At 41.5% G+C, this 14602-nt stretch overlaps 1 protein-coding gene across 1 annotated transcript in view; it reads left to right on the top strand.

Moving 5' to 3' along the window:
• Nucleotides 1-2070: 2070 nt before the first annotated feature.
• myog (myogenin) overlaps nucleotides 2071-14602 on the top strand; it is a 39996-nt gene continuing 27464 nt past the window's right edge. Inside the window, exon 1 of the mRNA XM_077003763.1 lies at nucleotides 2071-2204. The gene's annotated coding sequence lies outside the window, so the exon portion shown is untranslated. The remainder of the gene's footprint in view (nucleotides 2205-14602) is intronic.

Here is a 14602-nt window from a genome sequence, read left to right as displayed (position 1 = left end):
ACGTTTGACCTCCAGTGCTACATTAAGGCAAATAGCAGTATGCAGGATCAGGAGTTTCAACCCCTAATTTCTCTTTAACTTCTTGTTATTAAACTTCTGCTTTTCCAAAATGTAAATATTGCTATGATAATGTTATGATAATATAATCCTGAATGAAGTTCACAGTTAGGATTTCATGTGCAGACAGTAAGTGTCAGTGGCTCTCACACATTACCGGAGTCGGGGACCTGCGTAGCCTTGCCAACCCTGCATCCTACTTAACTTGTTTCCTTCAAGTCCAGGTGACTAACATCTTACTAGTTGAGTAGTGTGTTTCTTATCTCTGTACATTCTGGTCTGGAATTCTAGTTTGAGTGGTGTATTTCATGAATGAATGAATGAATGAATGAATGAATGAAGTTAAACTTTTACACTTCTTAAAACCCAAGTATGATGTTTTTATTCAGTCAATACACCTGTGACTCCATAATAGCACACTCCTACAGTTCAGAATTCAGACCGATTTTCCAACAGTTCAGATTTCAAGACCGACTTTCCTACACTTCAGATTTCAAGACCAACACTCCTACAGTTCAGAATTCATCCCTATCTCTATGAAGACAAGTGCGCTAGTTCTTCTCCATGCCAGTATTTTCTGACATATGAGGTGGTTGGTGGTGGGGTGTAGGTGGTAGATTGCATGTGGTAGATGATAGATTGTATGTGGTAGATGGAAGATTGTAGGTTGTATAGTGGTAGATTGTATGTGGTAGATGGTAGATTGTATGTGATAGATGGTAGATTGTAGGTGGTAGATTCTACATTGTATGTGGTAGACGGTAGATTATAGGTGGTAAGATTAGATTGTAGGTGGTGGGTGGTAGGTGGTAGACTGTATGTTCTAGATAGTAGGTTGTTGGTGATACATGGTTGTAGGTATTATACTATACACTATGAATTTTCTTTCCCTCCAGTTTAGTTTAATGGCACAACAATACAATTGGCCTTAAGCCAACTGAGGTGTCCCTTGCTAACTTTTTTATTTCCCTTATTTGTGAAAGGTCTGCAATTTCTACAGTCCCCGACAGCACAGTCAAAACAGAAGGGAGACATTATGGACTACAACCTCATAGCTATTGTTTCATGGCAGGAGAGTGTAGGAACACAGAGCTGGAACAACACACACATCCTCTCTGGGGTAATTATTTACTGTGCTGGAAGCAGGGAGTGAGAGAGTGGGGCAGAGAGAGTGAAAGAGTGGGGCAGAGAGAGTGGGGCAGACAGAGAGAGTGGGGCAGAGAGAGTGAGAGAGTGGGGCAGACAGAGAGAGTGGGGCAGAGAGAGTGAGAGAGTGGGGCAGAGAGAGTAAGAGAGTGGGGCAGAGAGAGTGAGAGAGTGGGGCAGAGAGAGTGAGAGAGTGGGGCTGAGAGAGTGAGAGAGTGGGGCAGACAGAGAGAGTGGGGCAGAGAGAGTGAGAGAGTGGGGCAGAGAGAGTGAGAGAGTGGGGCAGAGAGAGTAAGAGAGTGGGGCAGAGAGAGTGAGAGAGTGGGGCAGAGAGAGTGAGAGTGGGGCTGAGAGTGTGAGAGAGTGGGGCAGAGAGTGAGAGAGTGGGGCAGAGAGAGTGAGAGAGTGGGGCTGAGAGTGTGCTTCCTAACTGCGCCTCTGCTAACCATGTAGCCTTATTTTAAATGTTCTTAGCAGACTAGGCCAAGTTTCTAGACCTGTCTGACTGACTGCCTCTCTCTCTCTCTCTCTCTCTCTCTCTCTCTCTCTCTCCCTGTTTAGAATGAGACAAATGACTCACATTATTTGGGAGATGAGGCGACCACACCATTCGCCACACTATAATTTCTTTCCCTAAAGGAGAGCGAAGGCCTCGTGCAGTTGTATGATATATAATGTGTGAGGCTAATGAGCAAAACATTTAGGAATGTTTCTCGGCCCCAATTTTGAGCTCAACCAGCGTGCTCATCTAATTCTCCATTAAGGCAGTTCTGCAGATTGATCGGCATAAACAGACCCAGGTCGCTGCAGTCGGAGGCGACTCTGTCTGTTTGCCTACTTCTATAAAGCGAGGCAGCTCCCTCCCTCCCGTGCACAGCCGGCCCGAGCTGCGCGCTCCCTCCAGGCGTTCCTTTTCCCGCCTGGAGCTCGCGCTGGCTGGCAGGAGCACCGTCGCCCACCGCGCGGATGTAGATTTCGGCCCGGAGAGAAGACGGCAACAGGTATCGCCGCCGCCGGTTCTTTCCAGACAGTTTCCATGGCAATGGGAGACGATCTTTTTTGTTTCAGGCGGACTCGCTGTCGTTTCGCCGTGGTGCCACGAATGCCGTTAAACAGCCCTGAAGCGGGCGCAGCGTAGCCCGGTCGCCTCCGCGAGTAAACAGCGCCTGCCCCACATTAGCCTGCCATTTCTGGCCCAATCTCCCCCCACTACTGAAAGAGCAAAAGAGGGTTATTTTGCAACATAAAAAATGTTCCCAGGATCCCATATGCACAAATGTCAGTTGTTTGGACAGGTAGCAATTAGATGAATCATTGCCCAGTAATTGTTGCTCCACTGATTTTTTTCTCTATAAAGAGACAAGAGCAGATGGCTAAAAGCATTATTGATTAATAGCTGCCCAGGTCGAAATGATTGCCTTTCAATCTAATCTGGAAAGGCAGACGAGTCTGGAATTGCATTGACTAAGCTAGACGGAAATTTGTCTTACGGGTTGTACCCCTGCACCATGTTTAAAGATAGTTTCAGTGGAAATTGCCTCTATGTTCAAATACTCTACATTTCGTATTGCTTTTCTGAGGTTCACAGTACAAATCGTACCTCCTCTATCCCCCTGTGCTGTGAGCTGATTGGCTAAATTCACAACAGGAGTCATAACAAATGCTTGCAATGCTGAAGAAACACAAGGTCCTTTCTGAAAGACATTTGATTCAATGCAAACACAAACGCAAATACGCAGACATTTACATGATTTCTTGTTTAATCTGTGATGGCCTAAACTGTGTAACTTGTGTAACCCAGCCCGATAATAACTATTATCTTGTTTATATGTAACTTTACCCAAGGATAAAAATTAGGCACTTTAATCAAAGGTTGAAAGAATGCATTTTCAATTCCACTCATAGGGATTTTGATCATTTTGAACACAAGGTTTTCAAAGAGAGATACAAGCAAACATTATAAAAACTAAGGAAAAACTCATCAGAGTGAAAGGGAGAATCAGCCGTTGCTGAATATTTCGCTGTCCTTCCATAATTCACAAAGAGAATGCTGGAAGCTACAATTGAATGGAATAAGAATAGCCCAGTAATCCCAATATCCCCCAAAGTAACATAGATAACTAATGTCTTAAGTATTTGCAAACAAAATATTCCAGAACACACCCAGTATTCCAGAATAATGAAGAATGTAGTTTGAGGGACAGCTCCCCCTGGACTTTGCATATGGAACTGTATACAACACACCTACTAATACTCCGAATCAATAATATATCAATATCAATATTATATTATATTATATTATATATTACTACCAATAAATTATATATTTACTTTTTTTCTCTCTCCAATAAACTCAAAATGTCCATGTACTTCAACCAGGAAAACAAGCAGTACATCCATAATAACAGTATATACAAATGGTTGGGTAATAACATCTCCTCCAAATATTCTATTGCTCATCATTTTGATTCTTTGAAGACATGACATAAATCCCTCATTAGCATACACTGGCATTTCTGGTGACCTCCTGTTGAGTACCAGCTCGCCCTGGCAGTGCACAGCAGTAGTGGTTAATCTGAACAAACGCACCTGTCTTAGAAATGCGGCTGATAATCTTCTCAATCAATTTCACTGCGATCTTTGAGCAGACGATCTCGTTCGTTGTATGCCCTCATGTTTAATAGATAAGACAGAGGAACTAGAGATGTCTCCTGGCCATTCTGCCTGGCTGGCATTCATAAGAGACACGTTTCCCAAGATCAAACGTGATATTACACTGAACTTGTGCCTTGTTTGTTGTGTAAATGGGGACCATGTGATGTGGTGGGGTGTGCGGCTGGCTGGAATTACCACTCATCTCTTGGGCCACAAATTAATAAATCATCTGTTTTTCTGTGTTTCCCTGTTGTTTTTTTCTTCCCTGTTAGTCAAATCAAATGAAGCAATTTGTGATCTGTGTGTAAACACTTCTCTCTGACTTTTAGGGCCTTGCGTTGGAGCAGAGTGTTGATGTTGTACACAAGCGCCTGAATTATTGAGAGAATTTTTTGTCAGATTTGATTTGCTCCACCTTGGAACAAACAGGTGCAAACGAAGATTTTTTTGTCTCTCTTGGTAATTCATATTGCCAAAAAATAGTGAAAAATAATAAACATTCTCTGCTGAGACAGAGAACATCTGATATGAAATTGGTACAACCAAATAATAACTATAAAACCACCTTTGACGAGACAGAAGCAGACATGGGGAAAAAAAAGTGACCCACATAACTAGATCAGTGCACGTAGAAGACCTCCAGGATATCTGTCCAGGGCCTTTCACTGACCAGGAAGCGTGCAGGGTGATGAAGGCATGCAGCCATGGCTGGGGCGAAGCCGGCGGGCCTCTGATCCGCTCCACCACCAGAACCTCGGAGCCTTCCAGCACACCAGCCTTAGGCCTTTATCAGCAGCGTAGCCTAGCAACTGACTTGTCATGTGCAAAAAGCCCCCAAACACACACACACACACACACACACACACACACACACACACACACACACACACACATCAGTGCTCCTGTGACTTCAAAAGCGCAGGCGCTTGGGTGTGTGTGAGGACAGCTAACAAGTCAGGAAACGAAGTGGGTCGCTGCTGAACTGTATTAATCCAACTTTGGCAGGTGTGGCAACACTACCCCCCACCACCCCTGCCCTCACCCCACCCCTCCCTCCAAACTCCATTTTAGTTGGATCCATTTCTCAGGGTGAGCCAGGCTTGGGTTCATAAGCCTAAGGCCATAGACAGGAAAAGCCTCTGAGAAAAGCGGTTACCTAAAACCAGATCTCTCTGTTCTTAGGAGCAAATCCTTCTGCTTTTGTAGTGCTCTTCACTACAGAATATGCAGCCAATCAGCATCAGGCTACGGTATCCCTCACGATCCTGTTAACAGGGTTGTTTCAGATTGGCCATGTCTGCGCGTGCAGACTGTGACCCCACAGGTCGGAGAGCCACACATTTCGTTGTAACACTAGTATGACAGAAATTTCTCGATGCTGATGACAAAACGTCATGCCCACAATCAGAGGGCTATTAGCTGAACTTTTATTATGGAAATTATCCATTAGCCAACTTTTATTATGGACAGAGAAGCCTTGAGGATCCTGCTCCAGTACACATTTAAAAAGAAGTATTATACTTCCTGGTTTCGACTTCCTGGTTATGCTGTAGTCACAATAAATCTGTTCTGTTCTGTTTCTGTAAATATACCAATATATTGGGGCTAACATAATAATATATTGATAATATGTTTTATTATATTGCTAGTATAATCTCTCCTTCTCTCTGTCTGACACTCCCTAAATCCCTCAGCTGTCCAGTTTCCATTAAACATTTTAGGTGGCAATTAACGAAAATGCTGGAGAATGTGTTTAATGGATGTGTGGACCTCTGGATGGAGCTACATGTGCGTGTCCTTCACTGAACGGTCACTGGAGCGGCTTCACCCTTTGGTTGGTCCGTTTAGCCGGCCCACCTGCTCTGGGCCCCTGTGCCAGCTGAGCTCGGTGCCGAGCGGGTGCAGGGCTATACTTATTCAGTTGTAACCACAAACTCAGTGCTGGAGGGCAAAGGTCTCTTTGTGCGATTTTATATGAGCTGCTTTGATTCATTTAAATCAACAGGAGACGAGGAAAAGGATATTCAAATGTCTGTACGCTTTTGAGTGGAATGTCCCATCATTATACAAGCATTAACGGAATTTCCATTTAAACTAAGTGAAACTACATGGGTACGAGCTTTGGGCTATAGTCACAGCATCACAAGCAGAATATGATTAATATTATTATTATATATTTAAAGTTACCTGTATTGTAGCTCAAATGTGGAATTCTTACATGCATGTTTAGTCATCTTATGTGAGTGGTGGACTAACCACACAAGTAAAGGTATAAATAAAACACTATTGTTCTTCGGGGGAAATCCAGCTGTAGCACTGACGACTCCATGCCGTGTGTGTGTGTGGTCTGTGAACCCTGTAGTGGCAGCAGCTTTCAACTAAGCCTGCTGGTTCCGGTGTGTACAGCAGTTCATCTCTTAATTGCAAGAAATATCCGTGGCAACACTCCTGTCACCAAGGAGGAGAGGTTGCCATGGAAACGATAAAGAACCTCAGTAAGGAAGGCCTTGGTTTTGATTGGCCTGCAGGTCTGGCCAAAGGCAAAAAGCTGGATACCGCGCAGGTGTAACGAGGACAACGAGACTCGATTACGAACCACAAAAAGACGAAACAATCCGGGAGCCACAATTCTCATGTAAATGCGTTTGTCTAATTTCAGTCACTGCTGCAGATGGAGGAGGGGAGACGTGGGGACTATATCAGGGCTGATTTCAGCTCATTGTCCGTGGTCTTCCCCTCTGTCATGCCTCAGGCTACGAAGCCTTCAGGTTAGAACTAGACATACCAATGAGCTGGACTGGCCTGCAGTCCACTGCACATCCCCATATGAAGGCATCTTAGGCTTTTATGCACACCAAAGATGTCAGATAGTCTCAGCATTTTCTATTAATAATTTAGAAGTTTAGGATGCATCTCAAACAAGAAAAAGTTAGTTGCGTGTGTGTGTGTGTGTGTGTGTGTGTGTGTGTGTGTGCATGCCGCAAGTGTTCTGTCTGTGTGAAACTATTGTATATTTTATATACTGTCTTTGTTCCCATTGGGACTTCTGCCTCTCTCTTCAATCTAACATTATCTGTCAGTTATAAAACAAATGCATCATTTGAAATGACTAATCCTTGTTTAAATCATTTAGCTTTTTAGAATTGTTCGATGTACACATTGAGATGAAACCAATAATATCCGCATGACACAGCGGAGTATAAAGCTAATAAACATCTCTCTGTCTCTCTGTGATGGCAACTCTACAGACATTAGAGCGAGTTCTGTTGTTTCCCTCAGATGATTTGTTTTGCGTTGGCAGGGTGCACTGCCAACCATGTTAGGAAACTCTTTCAGAAACATCAGTCACATGAAGCAACACCTCACAGCTCACATTTAAAGCGAAGCTACACTCTCCTGCTCTCCACCCTCTACCTCATGACCAGACCTTCATATTTCGCATTATTCTACGAACTAAAGATTTATTTTCTGCAGAGAAAAAAACAAAAACGACCCTTCCCAGCAGGGCTAAACAGGGTGTGCTAAAGCAGTGCGGTTTATATTGCCAGCATCACTGCAGAACATATACAGCACAAGATGATCATCCTTGAATGGAATGTCCATTGCGACACCATCCGTTCAACTGTTAATGCTCAAATCATTCTAATTCAGATAAAGTACTGTAGGCCCCATGTAGCCGTAGACCATACATGTATATACTGTGAGTATTGAACACCTAGAGGTGGTAAGCATCGAAAAACACTCCACATTCAGATCACAATACCATGACATTCAGTCCATCCTAGAATCTATAATCTTGTGAACAGGAAAAATGTCAATACAGGCATGACGTCTGATCCTTCTCAGTTTGTGGATGACGGTTGACTACTAAGGATAGGTAAATAAAGTAATTTAAAAATAATAAATGTTCATAGGCATGAGAGGACTTTGAAATTACTCTGAAAAGACTAAAGTCTGACAACATCTCAGTCAAAGACTATAGTTCTTAGTTCTGCAAAGATCTTACAGAACAGAAATGATTGAAAAGTGGAAGAGAAAATCAAGCAATTTTTGGACACAGCTCTTTTGTGTGTAGTGGTTGGTTCGGGGGGTGGGGGGGGGGGGGGGGGGGGTTGACAGTCAGGAAGGTGCCAGCTCCATGTAGCATGTCACATCTACCCACCACCCACATTACACTTCCTGTTTCCTGTTTGGTGGGAGATAACTCACTTACTAGTTGGTGACAATATGTATGTCATCATTTGCATGGGCCAACAATAAAATTTGGACAATATTAAACATGGCTGTTTTTATCAGATAACACCAAGATGAGAAAACAACAGATGTAACAGCTATCATGACCGCCTTACACCAATGATCACACACTACAGTTCCAGTATGCATTATACCTCAACAACAGAGATGGGTCGGTGACAGTGACATCACTTGGAAGGTTGTTTAGAGTAGTCAGCATTACCCAACATGATGCAGCAGAGGCCAGTGACCATTAGAAGTAGAGAGAAGAAAAAGGTGAGGTGAGAGTATTAAAGCATTATCACCTTACAGAGCAAATTAACACCAGGTTATCATGACAGTTTAGTCAACGGGGAAAGCGACACACACACACACACACACAGCATGTGCTCTGCACATCTGTCCTGTGCAAACTGCTTATTTAAAACCTTGAAGCTTTTTTCACTTATGACCTTATATACCCCCAAACTTCCACACTGAAATTTTAACTTTGTTCTTAGAATTTCCTTTAGTCAAAATGTTCTTAGTTAAGCTGTGTGAGGAGCCAATTGCCTTCAATTACACACTATTTTACATAATAAGGAGTTGGAGCAAGGGTGATTTGGCAAGGTTAAAGACAACGAGAAAAATCTGACCCCGGTTTCATGGCATAAAATAAAGATGAAGACATGATAATTTTTTTTAGTTACTCCATGGCCAAGAACAACAGGCTCTATAAAATTTAATTATTATTTCATCATTTTTTCATTTGAACAGTGAGCCATCTTTTGTTCTCACTGAAGTTTTTCTCCCATTGTGCTTCCAGTCAGATACGCCCTATAACTGCGGACTACACTTGTTATAATGAAAGAAGCTCTTGTCATTGACCTGGTAGAGAATGTTCGTAGTAATGTCACGATCTGGGGTTCGCGCACATACTGTGATGTCGATAAATATGTAGGTCTCTTTGAATGAGCACGTCTGCAAAACAGTAAATGTAAACACAAGATCAGTGCCAGATTTAAGTGCTGAAAGGAAATGTTGGCCAATATTGAAGCTTTTAATGGCCTTCAAAACACCCAGTCCATCCTCATTTGTCCATGTCATCTCTGCAATAAAGGAGGTGTTTGAAGAATAATGATCTACCCTCCCAAAACATACAAACTCTTAACATGCCACCAACCACGCATTAATAAGGGCTGTTGGTTCTGTTGAACCAAAATATTGACCCAGAGAATTGTCTGAGAATTGGGTTTCTAAGACTCGGTAGGTTCTGTTGTCAAGCTATTCACTCCTTAAAACATATACAAAAATATTATGTTAAAAAAAAACGGTTAGATTGACCTTCCAGATAGCGACATAACAGAACTGAAATCTTTGGCTTTCAGCAATTAAGAATGTTTGGCTGTTTGGTTTCCTAAAAGTGTACTGTGCGTGAAACAACATCATGGCAACTGAGAGAAAATGAATTAGAGGACTCTATTGACCGAGGCTTTAGTAACAATAACGAACACTGCAACTTTAAAGCGAACATTTTTCAAATTTCCAAACCCACGAGTGCACGCACAGAGACTCTTCCGGTTCCGGTCGTCGTTAGGGAGTTCTCTCTCCGCTACCGGGATCACGCGACGAACAGAACCGCTGCAGTGAAAATGAACATTACTGCTCTGGCCACTGCACAATACTGCACGAACACGTAAAAACACGCACATACCCAGTTGAGTGTTTAATTTGCAGCTTACATTAAAAAAATTGACACCGGTTTCTTTCAAGTATCCTGTTATCGAGGGAAGCCAGATACATTATATATTTATATTATATTTATAATTTATTAAATCACAAATATCCATTGTATGATTCAAAATAAGGCAAGATAATTAATGCCCATCTGGAGGGAGGCGATTCTTAAGCTTGTTGAGTGCCATTCCAAAGACTGCTATGGATTAGCTTGCCATTGCTCAAATGCTCCATCTGCTCCTAAGAAAATTAAAGTAAATCAAATAAACTATTTATTTTGTTGGGATGAAGGTCCCGTCCGTAAGCACATAAACAGTGGAATGCGTCTGCCCCCTGGTGAGTCTTGCATCACACTGCTAGCTCATGTCAGACACACCACACTGACATGGAGGGGGAGATCATTTTGTTGATATTGTAATATCTACACAATTCAATCTATACTCAAAGTGGTAAATATAAAAATAAATATATTCTACACAATAAAAGAAACATAAAATAAGCCCTTTATTTAAAACTAGAACACGGTCTGATCAAATGTAAACCTAGAGAGACGTTTCAAAAAGTGAAGGAAGCACAAACTGAACAGGGCAATTTATCACAAAACAAGACGGTGAATGAACAGAACGTCGTCTCTCTCAGCGTTAACCATGTGTTGTTCTGACTGCATACTTTTCTTTCAAAATGACCAACCTGTTAGTTATTTCGCTAAAGTACAAACATCAGCTTTGGCAATATCCCCTGTACTGCAAGAGTCCATGTGCTTAGCAACAAAATGAAATATGCACTTACATCACATTACATTGCATACAAGAGTACGTTACACACAATATAGCCTACTGTCTCCTATAGTCACACACAGAAACTTTAAGAATGACGAATTATCCCCTTGTGCTACGGAAACAAATGTATTCTGAAAACTGGGGTCAGTGACTAATCAAAGAAATGAAAAGAAGAAAAAAATGTGAAGTATTTTTATTCCGGTTCATTTACACCTTGCACCTTTTCACGTGCTTGTTCTTCACACTCTGGTCTTTGAAACGTCTCCCGCACTTGGGACAGAAGAAGGGTTTCTCTCCCGTGTGGATTCTCACGTGGGTTTGGAGGTGCCCGTTCTGCTTAAACGTGTTCCCGCAGAAGTGACAGCGGAACGGTCTCTCTCCAGAATGAATCCTCTGGTGAACCTTCATGTTTGTGGACGAGCGGAACCTCTTTCCGCACACCAGGCACTGATTTTTGGCCGGACCGTGAAGGCGGCTGTCGATCCAACAGCGGTTACCCTTGAGGGGGGTTTGAGGGGACTTGCGCAATGACCTCGTTCTTCCTTCTTCCAAAACACCCGGGGCAAAGAGGAGACTATAAGCACAGAGAAAACCATCACTGAATGTCATCTGAATACAATGCAAACAGAAATGTGTAAGCTGCATCTCTATGCTATTCTGTTTCCGTCCAGCTAGACCAGCAAATGAGTAGCATTTAATTAGCAATTTAAATACACCTGTTTTTGGGCAGCCGTTTCAAGTAATGAACTTAATTCACCCAAGAAATTAATGTGATGAAGTTACTGAACTCAAATCTCCAATACTAGCCTACTTGTAGTCGCTTGATCATACTTAAAGGTGCAATAGGTCGTTTTTACCACCAAAAGCAGCAAACAAGTGATTATTTAATTTATTTTTTTTCTTTGAAGTGCAGATCACGAGATGCAGAATCATACTGATTTGTAGTCCTCAAATGAACCAGTTTATGCTCCATAGAATAGGTCTCCCACAAGGAGCGGGCAACGTTTAAAATAGATGTAGTACATACTCTCTGAAACATCCACTAGGTGTCAGTATAACGGCTGTTTCATAAGCTGATGAATGATAACTGGGAACAGCTTATTACTCTTTTAAACTCATTTGTGCAGCAGTATAAATAGCCAGTAACAACACCGAAACGCACAAATATTAACAACAGACTCAGTAACGGAAAACCAAAAAATGCAGAATTCCTGGTACTATAGGGTTGAATTACAATTTAATCCGGACCAGTTACATTTTTGTCATTCCCTTCTTACATAATCCCCTGTGAGGGAATTGTTTTTAATCAGTAAATCCCAACAATGCAGGCCTGTTTCGGTTTTAAAGAAGTTCTCATCCATGCCAAGACATTGCACACCTATTCGGGCTGTTTCCACTGGTGAGGTACCAGTTTGACGGAACTGCAGAGGTTTGATATTCTGCAGTCAAGAGCTTCCTCAGCAGAGCTGAGCTTCTAAGGAACCCCATGGTTATTACACACCTACTGAACTGATCATGAGTCACAGAGAAAACAGAAGCTGAGACGAACCAATGTTCCAAAACTATTTAGCAGTAATCAGATTGTAACTTTAATATGGTAATAAATACCATTTATATGGCAAATTACCATATTAAAGTTACAATCTGATTACTGCTAAATAAAAATGTCCCTGTAAAATTATTCAAGGGATTGGTAATCCCTTGAATACCTATTAAAAATGTTCCTGTAAAGTTGGTCAGTATTCTGTATCTGAATATATTTAAAAATGACCCTTCCCAACCAAATTGCACTCTGGGGCAGCCACTGACAACTCCAATGTTGATAGTGATATCAAATAATTCAAAATGATAATTATAAAAAGGAACATCTGTATGTATACTCTGGCCTACTGCATTCACTGAGTATGTCAATGGAATAAGATTTTCTGTGAAGGAGAGAACTTTTCAAGATTAAACAGAAACTGAAGGTCTTCCAGCACAATTTCCTTTGTTTATTGCAGATTGTTGCAAAACTAGAATTTGATTAATTTTCTTTTATTGAAAAACACATCTGTGGTAATAAAACTCCGCAAGCGATTGTCTGAAGTGCTAACAATAGTAAATCAGTTGTCCCACCCCCCAACGCTGCACCTGGCTGTGTTTACCCAAACATTTCACTACAACAGGAAGTCTGATCACAACCCGAGAAGGGTGGAGCTCAAGGGCTCGCGACCATGCAGTCTGCTTTACAATGGCACGCCGGCGTTGGGCCTCAATGCTAGAATCTGGAGAATAAGCCGATGGTCGAAACTATTTGAAACTCATCCATAGCTTTTATTCTGCTTTTTAATTTACTTAACTACATTCTCATCTTGGATGACATAAGATTAAAGGAACAAAAAAAATACCCAACCTGCACGGCTGCTAAAACAATTGTTTTGACAAGTTTGACAGGGACCGGACACAAGGAACAGAGCACCTTTTTCAACCAGCGCTATAGTAACCATAGCAAGACCTCACCCTGTACAGCGCTACCTTCAAAGGAGGACTGAAAAGACGTCCATCATGGAGAGCTCCCACATAGCTAGAGCCTCGAGTCACTGGTGTCAACCGGAATGACATCAAAACTGAATTATCTAACAAGAAGGGGTTTACCTGCAAACTCCAAGTGATGCATGTAAAAATGACATTTTTGTTATCAAGAATAGAATTCTTACATGAAAAATTTAATTCTTGATATCAAAAATTAAGTTATGAATCAACTCAAATTAAGTTTGCAGTTTACTTATTATTATTTGTAAATAGCAAATTAATAAACTATTCACCTTCCTTGCCACATCCTGTTTCGATAAACTAACGAGATCTTTTAAACGGCAACTAATGTGAATTTTAATACACGCAACCACAAAACCTGATTTGTTTTTGTTTCCATGTCCATGTATAAACCACTCAGCTGAGTGTCATTTCATTGAAAAAAATTTGTGATATAAATTCAAACTCCAAAAATAAACATGCCCACAACCAACAGAGCGGGAGAATTTTGGAATTCAAACCCTGTTTGTGTTTATTGTATGGCGGACACGTTTAGTCTCTTTGCTGCCCTCAACGCCAAAGTATTAATCCCAAAATAGCCAACAATGCAAAAACGTGAACTAAAGCTGTTGGAATGAGATCAGAATGAAAATGACAGGAATCCAAAGCCTCACCAGACTTCATTTACCATTGGAACACCACCGTGAATGATGACCTTCAACCAACGAGACCAGCACCACCAGACCCAACTCTGTCTATTCATATTATACTAGTTAATGAAATACCGTTCTTTGCATGGCCCAAAAATCTGAAACAAAGTTGTCCATTCACAGTAGGCTAAAAAACTCTTTTGGTAAATGATAACTCAGCATTACACTATATAAAAAATAGTGGCTTTATTGGTTTTGGTTCAAGAGAACATTAACAGGAATTATACTAGACAAAGCAATTAACAGGAGGATCTTGGGCTCTTCTCTCTACTTTTCTCTGTTACTCTACTTGGTCAAACACTTCGTACATTTCACAAGAACAATGACAAAACATTAAATGGCATATCTTGAGAAGTTTTCACATGAACTACACAAACCTCTATCATCTATTCTTGACCATCTCCAACTTGCATGACTAAAATATTTGTTTCTTCTTAAACGCCTTATGTTTAACAAATAATAAGACACTGATTCTTACTGTAACTGATTATTACATTGCCTCTAATCAGGGTTACACCCATCTTTCCACACTATGTCAGTAGTCAGATCCAGATCACTGCTCAGCTCTGAAAATGACCCGTGTAACCTGTCTCCTGTTTCAAGATGCTGGATCTGAACTGAGCTGGTCTGAACCTTCTTAGTCAGCCTCATGTTCCTGGATCTGGTTTCCAATGGGCAAGAGTGATCAAGAGAAATGCACGTGTTCCAAGCTTTGGCAAATCTTAGAGGATGATGGTGGGTTAGAGGTGCTACATCTGATGGTCTCCAAGGGTGCCAGAGACGGGTTGCATTTCT

Source organism: Brachyhypopomus gauderio, chromosome 1 (assembly GCF_052324685.1).
Source record: "Brachyhypopomus gauderio isolate BG-103 chromosome 1, BGAUD_0.2, whole genome shotgun sequence".
Lineage (NCBI taxonomy): Eukaryota > Metazoa > Chordata > Actinopteri > Gymnotiformes > Hypopomidae > Brachyhypopomus > Brachyhypopomus gauderio.
This window is presented reverse-complemented; position numbering and strand designations above follow the sequence as displayed.